The sequence below is a fragment of the Diceros bicornis genome, chromosome 15 (assembly GCF_020826845.1).
Source record: "Diceros bicornis minor isolate mBicDic1 chromosome 15, mDicBic1.mat.cur, whole genome shotgun sequence".
In the NCBI taxonomy this organism is placed as follows: domain Eukaryota; kingdom Metazoa; phylum Chordata; class Mammalia; order Perissodactyla; family Rhinocerotidae; genus Diceros; species Diceros bicornis.
In genome coordinates, this window is record NC_080754.1 from 41,410,586 (window position 1) to 41,428,812 (window position 18,227).

Here is an 18,227-nt window from a genome sequence, read left to right on the forward strand (position 1 = left end):
GGAAGACAACACAACAGCAAGGAATGGCACAGGCTTTGACTTCAGGCAGAACTAGGCTTGAATCTCAGCTGCAGCAACCTGATGACTTGCTGTGAGGATTTAAGGAGATGATGACATTACACTGTTCCAAGACACAGTAAGCACTCAATAAGCCACAACTCTGCGCCTATTGATTAGCCTTGGGGTCATCCAGAGCTGCACCCATCTCCAAGCTTCACGTCTACCATCCTGATTTCCACCTATTTTCTCCCTTCCCTTTTCTCCCCCACACTGTCTCTTATCCCTCAGCAGGAGCGACAGATCCTACACAATTCTGGGACCTCACAAGCTTCATGAAGGAGGTGGCATTTATGATGGACCCGGAAGACATTTGGACCTGTAGATCTGGCAAGAAGAGGGTATGCCAACAAGTGGGAAATGGTGAATCAAGACGGAAACAGGAAAGCATGTATCTTATTCATGCAGGGGACTGTAGGGGCTCCACGTGGCTGGATTGTGGGGTCCATGCCAGTTGTTAGAGATCAGGATGGACAGAGTTGGGACCATCATCTGTAGTTTTTGGGAAACCACAAGCATGGATTTGGGGACTGGGGGAGCTGGGAGCAGGTTGTAGGGTGACTGTATGCAGGATGCATTGAAAAGGGAAGAGACTAGAGGCAGAGGCCACACCCCAGGGGTGACCCTCCTGTCATACAAAGCACACTAGTCACAAACTCAGAAGACCTGGGCTCCAAGATCTGCAACCAAGGAGGCGAGTGACCTTAGGACTTCAGAGGCTTGAGAGGGTTGACTTTCATGTGGAGTCATGCAAGTTCAAATACCAGCCTAACCACTTATCAGAACAAGAAGACCTAAGGTAAGATACTAAATTTTTTGGTGTCTTCAGTTTCCTCATCTGTAAAATAATGCCAAGAACAAAATACTTCCCTTGCAGTGCTGCTGCTAAGACACAGTGCCAACAACCACACCTGGCACACAGTAGGAATTTTAAAAGGAAGAGAAAAAGCAAAATGGTGGCTGTCAAAAGACCTTCTAGCTTAAAAAAAAACATTCACAGTTCTTCCTACTGCAAAACGACCATTCAGCAAAAAAATTCTGGAACTCAACCTGAGCTAGTCTGGGATACAATATGAAAATTTCTTTCTGATTCATTTTTCAAAAATTGATTTGAGTACGTAATGATCCTTTTCCAAAGGATCATTTCCAAAAACGTAAATGTATTATTGGGACAATAGAAAAGCAATTGTAAAAGTCCTGAAAGCAATAAAACTCAAGGGAGGCTCTGATTTCTAACTCAGACTTAGCCTGCATTTCGAAGAGGAAGGGCTGGCAAACGGGTATACAGGTGTGCCACTTGTTTCCTCGTGCGGCTCGTGGAGACTCTGGAAAGCAAACAAACCACAGAACTATAACCACGTGTTTGCCCAAGTCAACCCAACCTCGGATATCCCCAAACTTTGTCTGTGACAGTACAGTTTGGACCCCTTCCAGAATCCGGTGACTAAAAACTGATGACCTATTTCAAGACTCTGGCTAACAAGGTCCTGCTTTGGTTCTTAAAAGAAATCCCAGGAGTTTCTAGTCTGGTCCACCCTTACAACACACCTTCCACTTCCCTGCCATTAGGAAAACATTCAGTGCATTGCATTTGGGTTTGGGTGTCTGTCTACCCCAGAGACTGAACGTGAGGACATGTCTCCTTCACCTTCTCTTCCCTCTGCCTCTCGTATGATGGTCACCACACCTACTATATATACAACCCTTGCTATCCAGGGTGGCCTGACACCTACTGCCTCCCAAAGGACTGAAGAAAAAAAATACCTGGAATGAATGAATGAGTAAGCCTTCACATCCCATGCCATTCTCTCTACCCAGAAGACCCTTTCCTCTCATTTTTGAGACTTTTCAAGTCTCTTCTGGAAGGCATTTCCTTATCGATCATCACTCCATTCTGACTGTCTTGCCACTGTGCCTTTCTTAGCTCTTATGTCCTCAATGTGTGTTGGAGGAATTATCACCTCTTGTCACTCTGAGGCAGTCTGCTGCCCTGAGTAGCTTCTCTCTGGGCTCTGTCCTTTGGATCTCCTGTCTGCTGGTCTACTCAGAAAGCTCCCTGCTTCCCAAGCCTCCTTCTTCCGGCCCTCCTTCCCCACAGAAAACGCGTCTCTGAGGAGGGCAGAGCAGGCCCAGGTCAAGGATTCTCACCCATCTATTCATCACAACCATCTACAGAGGTTAAAAAAATAACAGATGGGTGTGTGCAAACATTGTATCCTGGAAGGAAACAGATCACAAGGAATTGTTAGAAACGTCTGCCTTTGGGGAGGACTGAGGGTTAGGTGGGAGGGGTACTCAAGACTTTCTTTTCTGTGCTATTAATTTTTACTTTGGGTCTGCATTGTCATTTAATTTTTTTTTTAAAAAAAGGAAAAATTCAGATGCTCAAAGTCTGCTCCCAGAGATGATTATTTAATATATCTAGGAAGGGGCCTCAGTGTTGTGTTGTGTAGGTGTGAGCTCACATGTGATTGTGCATGGCAGGGTGGGGGGTGGGGGCAAGATTCCATAACTGAAAAAAAAAGATACCTCCTCCCCAGTACGCCTTGTACTGCGTACTGCCTTCTCCTCCTCAGAAGCCAGATCAGACCATGGACTGAGACAGTAGCCTTTCCCCAAGGAAAAACCAGAATGGAGCTTGTTCCCCATAGAAAGGCGGGTAATGAATGGTGATGAGCAGCCAGGCAGCCCAGGTTCAAGTCCCAGCCCTAACTACGTGCCTTTGGGCACTTCTCTCTGCTTCCGTGTCCTCATGTGGGGTTGTGAAGATGACATGTGTTGCTACGTCCAGAGTACTTAGAGCCAGGCCTAGTAGGGAAAAGCACAGTGTGATCACTGGCTATAAGCACAAACAGAGAAAGCAGGTGAGCCTCTCATTATTATTCAAGTTGGAGCCAGGTCATCCCCTTCTTCTGTGCCCCTGCAGTGCCCTATTCCTGTCCCTATGGAATCTCACCATAAAGCCGTTATTTGCTTACATGCCTGTCTGCATTACTGGGGCGTTAGTGCTCTAAGGGAGGCACTGCATCTCATTCAATTTTTTGTTGTCTGTTGCACGTAGAGCAGTGGCCTTTGTGTACTTGTAAAGCATGCCAAGGAAATAGTCACTTAGTTAAAAAGCTCAGCCTGCCTTGCAGTTAGCGCTGAACCACAGGAGGAAGTATCTGGAGTGGAAAGCCAGTCTCAGTTGCAGCGGCCACTCTGATTTCCCTAAATGGCCACCATCTTGCCTCTGTCTCCCTTTCTCTGGGGCCAGCTAGACCTCAAATGTTCCTAGGAGAATGCATAAAGGACTAAACGTTAGCTCTTTACTATCTCTTTTGAAACCCAAGTAAGGACAAACACACGCACACACGCATGCACGCGCACACACACACACACTTCTATACTTCACCCCCTCCAGAATTAATCAATTGCCACTTATTCCGTTTCCTGAGTAGAAAATACAGATATTTCATTTCATATGGTCCAGCTGGGGCATCTCTTTATTCCAGAAAACCATCCCTGACCTAGCCATGCTTGAGTATCTCCTCCTCTTACTCCATGGATCCATGGCACTCACCTCCCTTGTAGCATTTCGGCATTTCACCACCTTCGGATGAAATTCGGTCTCTCTCCCTAGGCGGGGGCTCCTGGGCAATAAGTTTTTTCTTCTCCTGTGTTACACTCTCCCAGATTTAGGTGCGTTTCTTGGCACACAGCTGGAGGGCTATATATGTCTGTGGAGTCAGATTCTTGTTCCCATCTGACCGCGGCTGACAGTTTCTGAGATCCCTACAGAAAGCAAACGAGCTGTTAACTTGGTGCATAGTCTCCATATCAATGGGGGTGGGGTGGGGTGGGGTGAAGATGGAAAGCAGGTTTATCTCTAAAAGAAGCTTTTTTTAGTAAAGAGTCTGTAGATACTCGAAAGAGAGGACTACATCTCGTCTTGGTTCTAAAATCCTAGATAATTCATGGGCAGCTGCCCCTTTGTTCTTTATTAAAACTGCGTAAGAATAACCCTGCCACGCTATTGGTACTATTAATAATGTGTGTTTCTTATCACATTACACATTGTATTGTGAAAATTGGGTGCCAACATGGGGGAAAACTGATAGGACAAAGCCACCTTACTGTTGATAAGGGAGCAGACTTCCTTCGGACCTAAACCAGCTCCCTTCTGGGCATGTGCGTCAACTGCAACCTCTTCAGCCCCAGCCCCTCCGCATGCTCCCACCCATCAACGGGATCGGGGAGGACTCTGCCAGGGGCTGCCTGGCCTTCCTAAAGCACTGCCTTCAGTCTGCACCACGGCAGCAGTTTGCATTCAGAACAACCAGCAGGCCTTTCAAAAGACAGAGACACAGTCCAATCCACACAGTTTTCGGGTTTTATGAGGACTTCTTCCCATAGTTTCCCCTTCGGTCTTCCAAACCACACTGGTAAATAGGGCGTCTCCTCACTTATGTGATCCTATCCTCATTCTGTGTGAACTATGAATTCTTTTAAACAAAGAATGGGCAGGGGGCAGGGGAGGTGGTGAGCTTCTCGCTAGAGTAGATATGCCTCTCTTCTCCCTCGGGGCTGCCCGGGGGCTCCCCATGAGGATTTAAGCTCCCCTCTTCTGACTGCAGTGCTCTGTGCGTGTACAACAGGCAGCGTGGCATCCGTGGGAAGGAGAAGCCTTCCATCTACAGTTCATTAAACACAGCTCTGCTTGTGCACATCCTCCACGGGCAACTGGAGCATCCGAGCACAGCAATCCCTGGAAGGACCCTGAGGGAAACACCTCCTGCAGGCTTTCTTTCGCCTAAAAACTGAGTGAGGGCTGAAACCAATAAAGATCTGGTTTAACTTTCTAATACAGCCTCTTATTCTTTCTGGGAAAACCCTGCCCAAAGAACCAAACTGATTTTCCTCATTTCAAATGCAAATTGCACACACATACAGGCTGTGGAGAATTTTTGTGAGGTAAACGGTGGCGTCGAGAACGTCCAAGTTCACCACCACTTTTTAACTTTCCATCACCAGGTCTTATCTTTCCAGAAAACAGATGAAAAGGTCTGAGGAGGGAGCTGATCATAGAGATGAGAATGGCTTTTATTAAAAGAGTGTTTTCCCAGACCTTAACTAAACCTCATCCACTTTTGTCAGTCAGGGCCGACAGTTGAGAGCAATATTAGAGGACGTAATTGCATGTATCAGTCAACAGCTTTTGTCCTGCGGCCGCTGAGAATTACAGTAAAACGGGCACAGGAAAACAGCACACTGGATTAAAGGCAAAAAAAGATCTTTCTCCAGTTTCTCCCCACTCACCAGCTGCTATGTTCAGCTGTAGAGACAGAAGCAGCAGTAATATCTGGGGGAAATCTAGCCTACCACAGTCTGGGTTTTTTTTTTCCTCCTTCTGTTTTCCCTCTGCCTTGAAAGTGAGTAATCTGTGACTTTAAAGAGAAACTTTTTCAAAAAGCATTCTCTCTCTCCATAGCAACTCAGCTATTAACTATGTATGAATTTTTCTCCCATTAAAGTACCTGAACACATATAAACCCAAACCTTCTACCATTTCTTAGAGAGACTGTAAAACAACCACCTTTGATGTCACTTGGTAACAGGTCCCAGTAGTGCTTAAGTAAACAGTCGGCAAGACACAGGTACATTTTAGTATGTTTGATTGTAAATCACAGGAAGCCAAACTCGTGCTGACGAAGAGCAAGCACAGGGGTCTGAAATTTGCCCCAGGTAAGTGGGAGCTGGAGGAAGAGGGAGAGGAGAGAGAAGAGACTAGCCTACCCGGTGCACCTGGCGCAAATCCCCTCAAGACAAGCGTAATGGTCACCAGGTCCCGGGTGCTCCAGACACCAGACACTGGCCCCGCAACCCCAATATTAAAGGAACTCTTTTTCTCGCAACCATAAGAAAATAACTAAGACTGTCCAAAAAGCTGCCAGAGACTTTGGACATGAAAGAGGGTAAGAGGTACATTCTTAGGGCTACATCGAAAGTACCTTAGAGGGAGAACTGGCTGACCTAAGCAGAAAAGAGACCAACACCAGGGAGATGGTAAGGACCGGAAAACAGTGGGCCAAGTCATTTCTGAATGAGTTAGTGAAACAAGGCACAGAAGCCAGTTGGGACATGGATGCGGCGGGCCACAATAAAGCTCTTGTTATTAGTGACTTTGATCCTTAAATACTCGAAATCCTATGGCACATCAGGGTAGCCAAGGTCAACTTCATGATGCAACAGTAGACAGTTATTATTTCCATTTTACAGCTCAAGAAACCGAGGTTGAGAGAAGTAATGCAACACGGCCAAGTTAATACAGCCGAGGAGTAATATAGGCAGGATTCAAATTCAACTCTCTCTCCTCCAAAGCCTTGCTCATGCCGCTACAACCATCTCCCCCCGGGCAGGTGCATGTCCCGCAGTATTGACTGTGGACACCAGGGATATGGGGAGCTAGAAGATAAACCCATAGTATCTTCTTGAGACATCAAATTTATTCAAATATTGGAGAGTGTCAAAGGAACAGAAGTGGTGTGGGGTTAAGTAATTGCACTGATCAGTATTTCATAACACACTTTTTTACGTTAAACTCAATGGCTATATTAGAGAGCAGGATGCAGTACTTATATTTTTTAAAAGATTGAATAGCTAATGAATTAATATGATTCAAAATTCAAACACTACAAAATAGTACAAAGTAGAAAGTTTCTCTCTCACTTATCCCTCAAGCCCCAATTTCCAGTTCCCCTCTTGATAGGCAAATTATTATCAATATTATGCATATGCATATATATGTACAATAGTAAGTATGTATCTAGTCTTTTTTTCTTTTTTTAAGCACAAATAGTAGCCTACTACACATGCTTTTCTGCACTCTGCTCTTTTTCATTAAGTAGGAAATCTCAGAGTTCATATCTGTAAACAAAGTATTCCTTCATTCTTGTTTACAGCTGTTAGTATTTCATTAAATTCATGTATTATTTATTTAAGCAGTTCTATTAGTGGACTTTCAGGATGTTTTGAAAATTTTGCTCCTATAAACAATGCCTCAATGAACAATCTTTTACACGGATCATTTCACACATTTGAGAACATATATGTGGAATACATTGCTACAGGTGGAACTACCAGGCCAAAAGGCATATGCGTTTTACATTTTGATAGATGTTAACTAATTTCTCTCTATAGACGTTGTACCATTTGGCAGAGAGCCATTTCTCAGTGTTATCAAACTCTTTTATGTTTGCCAATCTGATAGGTGAAAAGTGAAATGAAATTTCACTGTCATTATAATTTGCATTTCTCTTCTTATGAGTGGGGCTGAGTAGTTTTTCATGTGCTTTAGAGCTATTTCTCTTTTTTTTCTGCAAACTGTCCATATCCTTTGCTCACTTTTTATAGGGTTTTGGGCTTTTTTAATTGGCTCGTAGAGCTCTTTATAGAGTATAGAAACTTGGCCCTTTGAGACGTGAGTCTCACAGTTTCTCCAGGCCCAAGAATCTGCCTTCTCTTGTCATTTTGCACTGAGAACCCCAGCCCCACAATAGAGGCACCGGCACCAGCCCCCTGACCATCCCTGTCTTGACCCATCCGCACCTGCACTCTCCTGAAACCTCCTCAAGGCCTGGTCATGCTTCCTTCCACAGCCTGGGTTCATCCTCCAGGGCCTGCTCTGGATGAACCAAAGGACATTTAAGGTACCCTGCTCCAGGAAGAGAGGGGAGGAACTGGCTCATGTTCTCCACACCAAACCCCAACCCTGGATTCATACACCTCACACTATTTCTCACTCCTTAAGCGCTCCCAATATCATGCAGAGCGTTGATAATAATAATCACTATCATGAATTGAATATTCACTATGTGCCAAGCACCAAAGCACTTTACATATATTAACTCATTTCATCCTCAACATATCTCATGAAGGTATTATTATCATCAATCCATTCTACAGAGGACAACACAAGGGATAGAAATGTTAAATAATTTGCCGAGAGTCATAAGGCTCGTATGAAGCCAGGATTGAAAGTCAGGCAGCATGGACTATATGTCAACCAGCCCCAGCCTGACACTGCTGTAAACTTCAGCAGGTATCCTGGCTACCACTCACGCCACGTACATACATCACATGCATGTACACACACACACACACTGTAATACGGAGAAATTTCACTAATATTTTGTGAGATTAAAGAAAACATTATCCTAGTACCAAAATGATATGAGGTCTTGTGGGCTTATATAAACCGTGATATTGTGAATTGAAAATGTTTTGTGCCTTTGCTTACCTAGTTTTAACTGAAAGCCAGATAAGTTGCACATAAGTCTGGAGAACTACCCATCAATTTTCAAGGAATCAGGGTAATAATACATAGGAAAAGGTGGCTAGAGAATTGTGGCATGGGCTGGTCCCATGTGTCGACTTGGAAGCGAAGCTCTGTTACTTAAACTTACACCACTCTCATATCCAAGGCAGAAATGCATCCCAACCCTCAGTGCAGGCATATGATAAATCCTATTGCAATAACTGACTTAGGGACACCTACTTGTGCATTATATCCCCATGGCCTAGGTATATGAAAACAAACTTCCCTAATTCAAAGCCACATCTCAAAGCCAAACACCCTGAGCCAGAGACCAGAGTGACTCATCCAGCCGTGTCTCTGCCGCGCCAGATGAGGCAGGGTCATGTCTGTCCTCCGTTCCCTTCTCACTCCCTAGCCGACCACAAAGGAAAAAAAGGACCGGCTGCGTCTTCATCTTGATCAGCATCAACACGAGCCTAAAGGATGGCTTCCCCACTGCACCATCTACCTTGGACAGCTGTGGCTAAAAGGGTTTGAAAGTCCGAGTCAACCCCCATGACTGAGCGATTCTATTCAGGGAGTGGTAAAACACCACTCTCTAGCACCAGTTTTTTAAGGGATTCCAGCCAGTGTATATTTTTAAATATATAGTCAGATTTTGAATAGGCAGGGTCTAATAATCCAAATGGTGACTTATCTCAATTTTTAGTTCCTTCCATCCAATATTTCTTTTTGATCAGTTGACTGTTAATTCTTCCCTTGGGCTGAAGGACAAGCCATCCATTTATCACTCCAAAAACATATTCTGAGTCCCTATTGTGCTATGGCCACTAGAGATAAAAAGATTAAAAAAAGAGGGGCCAGCCCCGTGGCCTAGTGGTTAAGTTTGGCACACTCTGCTTCGGCAGCCCAGGTACGCAGGTTCGGATCCTGGGCATAGACCTACACGCTGTGTCAACCATGCTGTGGCAGTGACCCACAAACAAAATAGAGGAAGATTGGCAGAGATGTTAGCTCAGGGCAAATCTTCCTCAAGCAAAAAGAGGAAGATTGGCAACAGCTGTTAGCTCAGAACGAATCTTCCTCAGGAAAAAAAAAAAAAAGACCTAAAAAGAGTTCCCAGCTATTAAGATACAGGAATTAAAATAAAAGATTTTAAGGGCAATTGCAATGCTGAGTAACTTCACTCGGATGGAAGTAAGCACAAATGCCTTAAGGATTCCACAGGAGGGCCCTCAGAGTTGAACCTAGGCAAGATGGCAAAGGAAACCCAGGGGAATTGGTCCCTGAGCTGAGGCACTACCAGGTCTAGAGGCAGTGGGGAAAGTCATCCAAATAGGGGTGTACCGTGAGCAAAGGCCTGGAGGTGAGAAAATATCACCTACTTGAGAGGCTATACGAAGTTAAGTGTGCCTGCAGTTTGAAGGGCCAAGGCTGAAAGAGAAGAAGCTCTAAAGATGAGCACAGGCCTTGCAAGCCGTGCCAAATGTGCCTCTGACCCTGAAAGTGGTGAGGACTATGGAAATAAATTCAGCAGGAGAATGACACGGCCAAATTTGGGCTTTAGAGAGGTGTCCCGGATGACAGAGTAGAAGTAGCTAAAATTATTAAATAGGCTTTATCTGAATATTGCCCTCCAGTCTTCCCTTTTCAGAGTCTTTTACTTCCCATCTTCTCTCTGATTTCTTCCACAGCAAAACTGCTCAGGGGGGGTATGCAAATGACTGATAAGACTTAATTGGTTGGTGTTTTGATAAGAGACAAAATCTTAAGCAAAGAAATGAATCCAAATGTAGAATTTGGAAAAATCGAATTAAATTGGTGGGATACGTATCTGGGTGAAAGAGACTCCACTGGTGTTTCCCAAATTACACTAAATGATATCTACCACTTCTCTCCATCACACAAACACACACACACACACTCCACTGCCTCAGTTAGGAGGTAAGAGGCAGGTACTTTTATGCCTGAAGACAGTGCTGGGGGACAAATACCAATCACAAGAGGATAGATTTGGCTGATCTTCCCAATCGTAGAACATAAGGCCCTGCAAAAATTCAGGCTCCCATCAAGGTATACATTTGTGTTGGTGAAAGTAGGGGGAAATAGACACTCTCAATTATTATTGTGAGTCAGTTGATAAAACTTCTATAAGACACAATTTGACAATATCTATCGAAACTGCAAATGCGTATATACCTTGACCCAAAAATTCTCCTACTGGAAATTTATACACACAAACACACACACACCCCTGCAAAATCATTTATATACAAGATTCGTCATTATGGTATTATTTATACTATCATGAGATTGAAAACAACCTAAATATTTATCAATTTGGGGCTAAGTAAGTTATGGCATATACATAAAATGGAATACCATGCAGCTATAAAGAAGACTGAGGAAACATTATATATTATGTAAAAAGAGCTTCAAGGTATAGTATTAAGTGGAAAATACAGAACAAAGCATATATTACACTACTATTTTTCCACAAAAGATATTTGGAGCAGTGAGAAGGGAAATATATATGTACTTGTTTGGGCATGCATAAAACTACTCTGGAAAGAGGCACAAGGCAACAATAATATTTGGTTGCCAATGAGAAGGGGAAATGAGTGGCAGGGGGAACTAGAGTTCACCATATTCTTTTTTCTTCCTTTTGAATTATGTAAGTCCATTATCTATTCAAACTAAATAAATTAAAATAGAAATTACGTCCCTGTCCTAGAATAGCTCATAGCTAGAATAGATAAACACTTGTACAATGGAGAAGAGCTCATTAAAAATACCTAATAGTGGGGCCCGCCCCATGGCCTAGTAGTTAAGTTCAGTGCGCTCTACTTCAGTGGCCCAGGTTCGGCTCCCAGGTGCGGACCTACGCCACTCATTGGCAGCCATGCCATGGCGGCAACCCACATACAAAATAGAGGAAGACTGGCACAGATGTTAGCTCAGGGTGAGACTTCCTCAGCAAAAAAAAAAAAAAAAATCTCATAGGCTGTAACACGGGGGTAAGGAAGGGGTTAAACAAATAATTGGTCCTGGGCCTGAGGAAATACACTTGAAAAAGATCATACTTTTCCACTTTCAGTTAACATTTCTGTGGAACCACTGATTCTCAAGGCCCACGTACTACAGGTGGATTTAGATCGTGACTTAGCAGCCACGGGCTCTTTCCCCAGTCCCTCACTTTACAGGTGGAGAAACTGAAGGGCAGCAAGGCGAAGGGACTGGCCTCCAGCCACATGGGTGGTTGGCAGTGTCCTAAGTCTGAACCCACCATAGTGTCTCATCAACTGGCCGACAGTGACACCACCACAGACCGGGTGACTTTGGCAGTGCTCTGGACTGGCCATGACACAATTTGGTCTGTGGAAACTCCACTTGCCAGTCCTCCGTGGAGGCCCCGAACAACCTGTGCACCCACGAACCAGTCAGATGCCGCCTCCTCCCTCCTCCGCTGAGGCAAAAGTCAGCAAACCTGTCAGAGGAAGACAGAGATCATCCTCTCCCTTCTGTGGAAGTGCTGTGCAGTAACAGTTCACTCAGTGCCTGCCACCTCATCAGACCAGGAGCCAGATCTTCGAACTTCCAACTTGTGTATAACAGAGAGCACGGCCCCTCCGCGCAGTTAACAAACTGAAATCTCAACATTTAATTATTAATCTTGCTTTAAAGGAAACAAAAAATGGTCAATCAACCCATCATCCCCAAGCTGGCTTCAGCCTTTAATTTCTCTATAGCAATAGAGCAATTTATTCTCATTTGCAAATCGCCACCCCTCTGGCATGTGGCAGTGAGCGTGGCCACCAGTACCTTATGGCTTTCAAAACATTACAGGGCTTAGCCTGAGGCAGCTAAATGCCTTAGGGATTCCGGAGCCCTGACTTGCTAACATTCCTTTAGTTTTTCCACTGAGCTGCTCTTGGTGTCCAGGACCTTTCATTTGCTCCAACAGCTCCACAAAGTTAACCGTCGATCTCCCTCTGCCCTCCTCATCAGCCTCTTTATTCTTCTCGCTCCTTCCTCTGCACTTTAGAGCAGCAGCCCCATCCTAAAAATAGCACCCCCCTCGATCCTGCCTGCACTTTCATCCCTGACGCTCTTCGTTTTTCCCTTTCACTTCTAGGTGCCTTTGGAATATGAGAGGAAAAAGTCTCACTTCAGCAAATTTAATAATAAAACAGTAATAATGTATATAACAAAAGTGGCAAATACTTACTGAGCACTTACTTTGCGCCAGGCATGAGCTAAATACCTAGCACGCGTGACCTCAGAGTAAACAAATTTTCTGTTTTGCCACTACTTTTGTCTCCAATAATGCTCTGTGGGAACATACACTGTGATTGGTTTCATCACAGTCCTTTCTCTAAGATGACAATAATCGATCATGCGACCCCTTTCAAGCAGCCCTGAACTGCGTGACGGCCACACTCTAGAACAAACCATCTGGCTATGACGCATGCACTGTAGCCAGAAATGGGAGGATGGATGGCCATCTCCCCTCCCACCCTGGGAAGCCTTGAGACAAAGTTGTCTCAGTTTTGCTTTTACGCCACCAAAACTCAAATTTCAACATCTCTCACCACAACCACATCACTCCTGCTTGAAAATGCTACCTCGATTTGAAGCTCTTCAACATGACATCACAATAGCCACAGTACTAAGAGTTTGGAAGGGAAATACATGTGAAGGTGAGCTCTGAAAATCTCTCACTTCTAACTACAAAGTTCTTATCAAATTTAACTGCCTGGGATGGGGACTTTCGATAACATCATTATAAGGAAATTGCACTGGAACTAAAGATCTAGATAACTCATGGAGCTTGTGATACTGTATATTCTATGCACCTCACTGTCACTTTTTTAAATGGCTAGGTTGCTCAGTACTTATCATAGTCGTTCTATTAATATAGCATCCAAACCTGGTCTCCCCTCCTCAAATCTTTCTCATCTCTAGTCAGTCTTCTTTCCACATGCTGCCATAGTGGTATTTCTAATAAAAATATTTGAATAGAATTAGTAAACAGACGTATCAACTTATCTATTTTGTCCACTGATACATCCCCAAATCAATGTGTTCGATAAATATGTTTTTAACAAATAAATGGATTAATTAGTGATCAAGAAAAGTATATTAAAACAGGAAGTTTATTGTTGCCTGTCAATCTACATTTTTTGGTTTCTGTTTTGGGTTTTTGTTTTTTGTTTTTTCAATAATTCTTTCCAGTGCTGACAGGAATGTGGTAAATTGAGCACTCTCATATTCTTGACAAGAGAGAATTTGAAAACATAGCCTTCATATCCTTTCACTCCTAGAAATTAACCCTAAGAAAATAGCCTAAATATGGATAGAAAAGAAATCATATAGAAAATATTTCCAAAATTTGAAAATATTTAAAGTTCAGCAATAATAAAATGTGAAGTAAATTGTGGTGCCGTCATTCAATTAAATAGTATGTAGTTATCAAAAATGATTATTAAATTGATATAATAACATAATAAGTGAAAAAAATAACAAAACATACACATTATGATAATACCTGTATAAATATGCAGAGACTCACACAGAAAATGCTAGCAAGGGAATCAAATTTGAATTTTGGCTCCCCAATTTATAAACTGTGTAAATTTGGGTGGGTTAATCTTTTTGGCCCAATTTCCTCATGTTAATTACAATATCATGATAATGATAACAACAATAATAAAATAACTGATTTCTTAAGAGCACCGTAGGGAGGTAAATGAGTGCTGTGGCTGAAAGAGGGTAAATACTCCACACAGATGCTTAATATCATGTTATTATGAGGGCGATGGAACTATAGTGTCTTGTCTTTGTTTTCTAAATCTTCAGTGGTGTGCTTATAGTACAGTACACACACCATGATGCTGGTTTCTTCATCTTTCTCCCTGGTCCTCAGGGAGAAATACTCGGATCTGGATCTCTTCAGTCCATGGCGCTCTTGTTCTCTTCCTCCTGGGAATTCCTATAGTGCTTCCTGCTTGAAACTATTGCTTGGCAGTGTTCCTGTGCTGCCTAGAGTTCATCATTACCTTTTATATGTGCATACTGATCCCCAACTCCCCGGACATGGCTCTCAGGAAAGGGGCATTTTGGGTGGCTCTTCATGGGCCCTTCAGCACACAACCAAATGCACCGCAAATAGGTAATTTGATTTTTAAAATACATTGATCTGTCAGCCTTACAGATAGAAGCGTGTAGATTGTCCAGAATTCAATCAACCTTAGCTCTTTTTCCCTTCTTCCTTAATTATATTTTATTTCCATAGTCACATAAGAGCTAAAGAAACAAATAAATCCTTGGTTGCTATTTATTTCCTTGGTTTGTATTTCACATCGACTTAGTTTTACGATTCAGCAGAGCCTGCAGATAGACTCATCTTTGTTTCCAAGATTAACTAATTCTGTATCTTTCCTGACAGAAATAAATATAATAAACGAGGTCAGTGGTGATTAATTCCTAGAACAAAAGATGTACCAGGTGGAAAACCAGAGCACAGGCCATGTACGACTTCTAGAAAAGAACACTTTGGAAGGCAGGATTCCCTTCAAATGCAATTCAAATGATGCTCCCAATCCAAAGGTAAATGGCTCTGCTTAAAGTTTGTTGTGCCCACTACTTCCCTAGGGCAAGGGCCCTACAGGCAGATACCTTTAACTGTGCCAGCTCCTTTTGTGTTTTTCACAGTTAGCTTATTCCAATTATATAAACACGCACATGATGACAGTCTTCGATTATGGAGGTATTACAGGAAAATAAAAGTTACTTTAACTTTGAGAGTTGGTTTTAGGACAAACCAGATTAAAGCTTATATGGATATACAAAATAATAGGCTAGTGCTATTGTCTGCTTCCCTTAAATTATTTTATTAGAAGGAACATATTAATTATAATGAAAGCAAACTTGGACTCTGTGGGTTGCTACAAATTCCTTTGTAGCATCACGGTAGGATTTCCCACCATTTTTCTCTTTCTGATGAAATTAACTCCCCATGGTTGGTCAGCAGGATAATCTAATTTTAGCCAATCAGTTTGGGAGCTGCCATTGACCTCACAAAGGGAGAGAAAGGTATCTGCAGTCATAGCAACCACTCGCTCAGCTCTGATCATCTCTGGACCCTTCTGCCTAATGACAGCCACCGGCTTGCTTCTTAGATGATTAATCTTTTCCCCTGTGAATCTCCTTGAATACATTAGCCAAACAAGTCTGATAAATTTGTTTATCCCAAGACAATCATTAGAAAATTACCTGCAAAAGTAATTCTCACCAGAGCAGTTTGTGAATGGAAAGCCATATGGCAGATGAGAACAGAAATAAGCAGTAAAATCTCTTGCTGTATGTCGCAACAGGTTAGGAAAGTTTTCCACCTTTAAACTTTATGATTTTACATTAAATCACAAAAGCACAGCAGCCTAAAGGCCATTTTACATGAGCAAAAGAACTTTTCATCCAGTCACTAGTTATTCCTCCAACCAACACTGCAGCCTACTTTGTGTTATGCTCTGGGGATGTACCACTGAATGCGAGCTACCTCTGCATTCCACAATCTCGCAGTCCAGTGGGAGGAGACAGATGTGCAAATAGATAATTACAGCACACCACAGGGCCATAACAGAGACAAAACAGAGAGCTCTGAGAGCACTGGAAGGGAGTGGATAACTGTCAACACAGAATGGCCCTGCAATGACATTCAGATTAGGCAAAAAAGGATGAGCAGGACTTTTCCAAAACAGGAGAATATTCTAGGCAAAGAGAACAGCATTGGAATGACACGGACTTACGGACAATTGTGATAGACTCCTGGGCAGCAAAATGTCTGGAGTAGCTGGATACTGGCCACATCTTCTCCCAGGAAATGAGGCTGGAAGTGTGGGCTGGGACTAGCTTGACAGTACTTTGTAGGATGGCATGAACACATTTTTAAGGCTTCAAGAAGACTAGACAATGAGGATGGACAGGAAGAACCAATTTGGAAGCTCTTTCTGAGATTGAATCAAGGGAATGTAATTGTTGATGTATCCTTGGTGATGCTCCTCATTGTAGAAGGAATGGAAAGACAATGAACATGTGTTGCAGCCACACAGCTAAGAGGGACTACTTCCATATGCAGTCACTGGATCCACTATTAAAGGGTCAGTTCAATGAGTGGGAGACAGGGCAGGGATCCCACGTGGTTGAGTGGTTTAAAATGAGAGCATGTATTTATGTATTTAAAGCAGCTGATGAGACAACTATTCGGCCATAAATGTGGACGTGGCCTAATTGACCCTACAGGCTTCTACAAATCAATGTTAGACAAATCTCACCAAAACCAGGGGTCAGGCACCAGAAAGCTGGACCAGCAGCCAAGGCAGTCTGAGTCCAGATGTGGACTCTAGAAGTCGTAGGATAACCAGGCCCATGCCAGAGGTTCCAGAGCAATACTCTGGTCTCATTAAGACAGCTTCAGAAACACAGACTGTAATGAAAGACGCCACATAGCTGGGCCCATAATAGATAATGTTCTCCAGACAGATTCAGGAACCCCAGCAGGAAATGTGCTCCAGGCCCAGACAAAGGCCCTGGGCCGGAGGATTTCTTCGTCTGCAGGCCTGCCTGAAGACCCCAGTCCTGGTCTCCAATTCTCTCATATCTTCCAAGAAGAGTGTCATCCACTGCAAAGTTGCTCCACAAGAGCCTCAGAAAAGAGCCAATCATTAAATCAAGGAGTTGGTATTTTCTATATTTCCCAAATTTTCAGTAGTGAGCATGTTGTTAGTTTTGTAACATAAACATATTTTTTAAAAAATAGAAATTACAAAATAAATGACCTCAAACTATGTCTCTATAATAGCAAATATACAGCAAATTGGACATTATCATCACAAGTGCTTGCTAAGCATCACTCAGTACCAAGCCTGTGCCAAGCCCTCCAGGACCCTGAATCATTTAATCCTCATAGCAACTCCAAAAGAAAGGGGTTCTATGAGTTTCTCCATTTTTCTGATGAGGAAACAGATTTGGAAGTGTATATCTTTAAGAAACTTATAAATGAAATTATAGTTTCCAATAACCTCTTAAAAAAGGGAACAAAAACTCTGCCAAGATTAAGACTTTAAAGAGAACATTGCCTTGAAGTTATTGTTGTTACCACCAAAAAATATAAAAAAGGAAATTCTATCCAACAACCGTATTCTGAGCACCTATGTGCCAGGCTCTGGAATATGAGGAGAAGCGAGTGATCTCATGGGAGAGGCACATGGACAACTGAGTATAAGATGGTGTGACATGTGCAGTAAGAATGCGGTGCAAAGTGGTGCAGAAGCACAGAGGAGGCAGAAATCAGACCCTGAGCAACAACCACTACAGCCACAGCTCCCCTCACTGAGGGCCAGGCTCCACCCTTGAGACATGTTAAACAGTACTCCATTCATAGCACGTGATAACCTCAGGGGGGCGCTATTTTCCCCTGACATTTTATAGGTGAGGAAGATAGAGCTCAGAGGTTGGGGAGATTATCCAAAGGCCCATAATTATTAAATGATAGCTCTAGGATTTGAGCCCAGGTCTGTGTGATTCCAAAGTTTGGGTGCTTTTCACTACGTTGTAAATCACAAAAATGCACACTATGCCCATTTCACAAGTTTGAGTTCTTTACGACTGGACAATCAATCTGCATTCAGAAACTAATTCCCACGTTCACATAGTGAGGGGTTCTTCCCTAAATTTACTTATTTCCCAGTTTCTTTGTTTTCTTCTTTCCCCCACACAAGAAGACCAAGAGACAGTATTTTCTGGAGGACAAGCTACATGTTTAATTTTTTCTTTGGATCTCTCCAAACCCTGGAGATTTGCTGGAGACACCGTT

At 43.1% G+C, this 18,227-nt stretch overlaps 1 long non-coding RNA gene across 1 annotated transcript in view; it reads right to left on the reverse strand.

Moving 5' to 3' along the window:
- Positions 1-1,206: 1,206 nt before the first annotated feature.
- Positions 1,207-18,227, reverse strand: part of LOC131414935 (uncharacterized) — a 50,013-nt gene continuing 32,992 nt past the window's right edge. Inside the window, exons 2-3 of the long non-coding RNA XR_009222264.1 lie at positions 3,620-3,831; positions 1,207-1,382 (exon numbers count right to left, since the gene is read on the reverse strand). This is a non-coding gene — a long non-coding RNA (uncharacterized LOC131414935). The remainder of the gene's footprint in view (positions 1,383-3,619; positions 3,832-18,227) is intronic.